The sequence below is a fragment of the Mytilus trossulus genome, chromosome 9, assembly GCF_036588685.1.
Source record: "Mytilus trossulus isolate FHL-02 chromosome 9, PNRI_Mtr1.1.1.hap1, whole genome shotgun sequence".
Classification (NCBI taxonomy): domain Eukaryota; kingdom Metazoa; phylum Mollusca; class Bivalvia; order Mytilida; family Mytilidae; genus Mytilus; species Mytilus trossulus.
In genome coordinates this window covers 69,266,267-69,271,797 of record NC_086381.1, presented here as the reverse complement: position 1 = coordinate 69,271,797, position 5,531 = coordinate 69,266,267, and the positions used below count along the sequence as shown (strand labels likewise).

Here is a 5,531-nt window from a genome sequence, read left to right as displayed (position 1 = left end):
CCAAAATCAATACCAACCTTCCTTTTGTGGTCATAAACATTGTGTATAAATTTCATTGATTTCTATTTACTTTAACTAAAGTTATTGTGCGAAAACCAAGAATAATGCTTATTTGGGCCCTTTTTTGGCCCCTAATTCCTAAACTGTTGAAAATAAAACTCCCAAAATCAATCCCAACCTTTATTTTGTGGTTATAAACCTTGTGTCAAAATTTCATAGATTTCTATTCACTTAAACTAAAGTTATAGTGCGAAAACCAAGAAAATGCTTATTTGGGCCCTTTTTGGCCCCTAATTCCTAAAATGTTGGGACCAAAACTCCCAAAATCAATACCAGCCTTCCTTTTATGGTCATTAACCTTGTGTTAAAATTTCATAGATTTCTATTCACTTTTACTAAAGTTAGAGTGCGAAAACTAAAAGTATTCGGACGACGACGACGACGACGACGACGACGACGACGCCAACGTGATAGCAATATACGACGAAAATTTTTTCAAAATTTGCGGTCGTATAAAAAGGGAGATAAGCAATGAAAGTTAAAATGCCAAAAAGACCATTAACAAAGCTCAATTATTAAAGAAAATATCATTTATATTGCTAAAAGAACATATATGCTTATATATCTTCCTAAAGGCCAATTGGTGAATGGTAGTTTTCTGACAAGAGCTATGTTTAAACAATATTCTAATTTCTGCATTGTAGGGGGGGGGGGGGGGGGGGGGGGGAAGCCTAGATCATCTTGAGATAATAAAACCAAAATCAAACAGAAATATATTTAACATTCCAGTTTCATTGATATAGAATCTATATTTTTATTTAACATATGTTTGTAACTTCCCTTGTAAATACAAGTTATTGAAGTCACAAAATATAAGTTTAACAAGGTTAATTTTTTAGTCATTAGCATATAGCACTTAGCTATTATCCAGTGTTGTCAGTGAGAGAAACTCACGATACACACATTCATTTACGTTAAGTTAAAATTATTAACAATTGAGCAAATACTTCAGTTTTAGTCAGGAAACTATATTTGTGGCCGATAATGTTGAACAGCAGCAAGACCGCCAAAATTTATGGTCATATAAAAATAGGGTTTCAAATTTTTTGTATGTACTATTTTAACAATAATCCTTAAAGCTAATTAAAACAAAACTTGCATTTTACGCCAACATTTAAGCGTCAATTATAGTACCTTTAAACAAAATTTTATATAAGCTGTGGTAAACCTTTAATCATATATATTATAAGCTATGGTAAAGCAGTAAAATACTTAGCATTTTCTGAGACTCTTCAGCTGCAGGGCTTTACAATGGTGAAATATTGACTAAAATATCTGCTGCAGGTCACAACTAAAAGTGTAGGAAAAATAAACTGCAATGAAAAAAAGTTGAATTATGAATCATTAAAAATATGATTTTGACTTAAACAAAATTATTACTCTAGTACAGGAGCCTGTAATTCAGTGGCTGTCTTTTGTTTATGTATTACATATTTGTTTTCTTGTCACTTTCTGTACATTAATTAGGCAGTTAGTTTTATTGTTTGAATTGTTTTACATTGTCATGTCTTGGCCTTTTATAGCTGGCTAGGCAGTGTGGGATTTGCTCATTGGTAAAGGCTGTACAGTGTTAATTTATGTGCCAATTGGTCTGCTGTGGAGCCTTGTCTAAATTGGCAATCATACCACATCTTTGGTGTATAAGATCTTCATTACAAGTTTTATTTATTACCTTAAGTAGTTGTTACTTATCATATGGCACAAACATCATTCCTAAAAGTCAATTCTTGTTGGCTTCAGCTGAAATTTAAAATGTAGATATCATTAAAAAAAGCTCCAAATTATCTCCCTTTGGTGCAAAAATGCCAAAATTGAATTATCTTTTTTAACTCATCGCTGACCTTTATTTTTTATTGTTTGTTTTCGAATATGCTGTACATAAACTTAATAATTGTAAAATTTAAGAGATTTCTGTAATTTACTTCTTTTTTTTATTTCGATATTACCACTATTTCTCCTATTAGTTCAACAGAAAAAAAGGACATTTACAAAAATGTATGCTTCTTTCGAAGGGAGATTGTGAGTGTAAATGAATGGTGACCCCATTTTTTTTATTTCATTTGTCTATTAAGTATAAGACAAAGTTCATTTTAAAGAAAAATATATCCAAATCCTATATTAGATAAACAAAAATAGATTTAGACCCATGAGCCCCCTTAATAGCTCAGAAACCACAAAACCTAGGAAAAATCTGATTAATTAAGAACGTTAAATAAACAGCTGCCCCGTAAGCATATGATACATCTGTCTCATTTTCAAAGAATAACGTTTGATTACTTCTCAATGTCAATTGGTGAAAATCAAAAAGGAGCGTTAATCAATAGAATAATCAATTCAACCAAGTTTAATGAGAACTGCTTAAGGCATTTTTGAGAAATTGTTCCTAAACTGGAAAATAACCCTTTTTTAATTGAATAAAACCCAACAACTCGGATACTTTAAATTAAAACTGTCTGTTGGTTGAGAAATCAGTAGTCTGATTAAATACACACCTGTTTTTTCTGTTGGTGGAGGGATGATGATGCTGATTAATAACACACCAGGTTGTTTGTTGGTTGATAGATGAAAAGCTGTTTCAGTACAAACCATGATATCTGTTGATCACGAGATATGGAGGTCTGTATCAGTACACACCAGGCTATCTGTAAATGGAGCGATGAGGATGCTGATTCCGTACAGACCAGGCTGGCTGTTAGTTTTTAGATTAAAAGGCTGTTCCAGTTTAGACCAGGCTGTCTGTTGGTGGAGAGATGTGTAGGCTTATTAAGTCGATACTAGATTGTCTGTTGGCTGAGAGATGATGATGCTGATGAAATTTAAACATGGTTATCTGTCATGGAGAGATGAGAAGGCTGATTCAGTTCACACAAGTATGTCTAATAATGAGATGTGCTAATGTTGATTCAGATCACACCATGCTGTCAGTAGTTGGAGATATGATGATGCTAGTTCAGTACACATTAGGCTGTTTTTAGCTTAAGAGATCATGATGTTGATTCAGTACCCACCAGGCTGGTAATTCGGTATATGCCAGACTGTTTGTTCGTAAAGAGATGATGATGTTAATTCAGTATGTACCAGATTGTTTGTTGGTTGAGAGATGAAGATGCTGAATTTATATATACCAGACTGTTTGTTGGTTGAGACATGAGGATAGTCATTTAGTACATCCCAGACTGTTTGTTGGTATAGAAGATAATGCTAATGGAATATATGCCAGACTGTTACTTGGTTAAGAGATAATGTTCCTTGTTTAGTTTATGCCAGACTGTTTGTTGGTTGAAAGATGATGATGCTAATTATGTATATGCCAGACTGTTTGTTGGTTGAAAGATGATGATGCTAATTAGGTATATGCCTGACTGTTTGCTGGTTGAAAGATGATGATGCTTATTCAGTATATGTCAGACTGTTTGTTGGTTGAAAGATGATACTAATTCAGTATATGCCAGACTGTTTGTTGGTTGAGAGATGATTTTGCTATTTCAGTATATGCCAGACTGTTTGTTGGTAGAGAGATGATGAGGCTTGTTCAATATATGCCAGACTGCTAGTTGGTTTAGAGATGAAGATGCTAATTCAGTACACACTATGCTGTTTGTTAGTTGAGAGATGATGATGCTAATTCAGTATATGCCAGACTATTGTATGTTAAGAGAAATGGTGCTTATTCAGTATAAGCCAGGCTGTTTGTTGGTAGAGAGATGATTATGCTAATTCAGTATATGCCAGAGTGTTTGTTGGTTGACAGATGATGATGCTAAATTCGGTATAAGCCAGACTTCTCGTTGGTTGAAAGAGTATGATGCTTATTCAGTATATATGCAAGACTGTTGTTGGTTGAAAGATGATGATGCTAATTAGGTATATGCCAGACTGTTTGTTGGTTTAAAGATGATGATGCTTATTCAATATATGCCAGACGGTCTGTTGGTTGAGAGATGATGATGCTTATTCAGTTTATACCAGACTGTTTGTTGGTTGAAAGATGATGCTGTTTCTTCAGTTTATGCCAGACTGTTAGTTGAAGGATGGTGATGCTTATTCAATATATGCCAAACGTTTTATTTGTTGAAACATGATGATGGTTATTCAGTATATGACTGACTGTTGGTGGAGAGATGATGATGCTTATTCAGTATATGCTAGACTGGTGACTTGTTGAGACATCAGGATGGTAATTCGGTATATGCCAGACTGTTTGTTGGTAAAGAGATGATGATACTAATTCAGTAAGTTCCAGAATATTTGTTGGTTGAGAGATGAAGATGCTGAATTTATATATACCTGACTGTTTGTTGGTTGAGACATGAGGATTGTCATTTAGTACATCCCAGACTGTTTGTTGGTATAGAAGATAATGCTAATGGAATATATGCCAGACTGTTTGTTGGTTAAGAGATAATGTTCCTTGTTTAGTTTATGCCAAACTGTTTGTTGGTTGAAAGATGATGATGCTAATTAGGTATATGCCAGACTGTTTGTTGGTTGAAAGATGATGATGCTTATTCAGTATATGCCAGAGTGTTTGTTGGTTGAAAGATGATACTAATTCAGTATATGCCATACTGTTTGTTGGTTGAGAGATGATTTAACTATTTCAGTATATGCCATACTGTTTGTTGGTTGAGAGATGATTTTGCTTATTCAGTATATGCCAGACTGTTTGTTGGTAGAGAGATGATGAGGCTTGTTCAATATATGCCAGACTGCTAGTTGGTTTAGAGTCGAAGATGCTAATTCTGTACACACTATGCTGTTTGTTAGTTGAGAGATGATGATGCTAATTCAGTATATGCCAGACTATTGTATGTTGAGAGAAAATGATGCTAATTCAGTATAAGCCAGGCTGTTTGTTGGTAGAGAGATGATTATGCTAATTCAGTATATGCCAGAGTGTTTGTTGGTTGACAGATGATAATGCTAATTCGGTATAAGCCAGACTTCTAGTTGGTTGAAAGAGTATGATGCTTATTCAGTATATATGGAAGACTGTCTGTTGGTTGAGAGATGAAATTGTAATTCAGTATAAGCCAGACTGTTTGTTGGTAGAAAGATGATGATGCTGAATAAAAATATGCCAGACGGTCTGTTGGTTGAGAGATGATGATGCTTATTCAGTATATACCAGACTGTTTGTTGGTTGAAAGATGATGCTGTTTCTTCAGTTTATGCCAGACTGTTGGTTGAAAGATGATGATGCTAATTCAGTATATGCCAAATGTTTTATTTGTTGAAACATGATGATGGTTATTCAGTATATGACTGTTTGTTGGTTGAGACATGAGGATTGTCATTTAGTACATCTCAGACTGTTTGTTGGTATAGAAGATAATGCTAATGGAATATATGCCAGACTGTTACTTGGTTAAGAGATAATGTTCCTTATTCAATTTATGCCAGACTGTTTGTTGGTTGAAAGATAATGATGCTTATTCAGTATATGCCATACTGGTTGTTGGTTGAAAGAT

General features: G+C 34.1%; 1 long non-coding RNA gene across 1 annotated transcript; it reads right to left on the bottom strand.

Annotated features, from left to right (window-relative positions):
- Positions 1-805: 805 nt before the first annotated feature.
- On the bottom strand, positions 806-4,077 carry LOC134683318 (uncharacterized). The gene is made up of 3 exons (XR_010100994.1): positions 2,553-4,077; positions 1,733-1,800; positions 806-1,373 (listed from the first exon to the last, which is right to left on the bottom strand). It is a non-coding gene; the product is annotated as an uncharacterized LOC134683318 (long non-coding RNA).
- Positions 4,078-5,531: the final 1,454 nt, after the last annotated feature.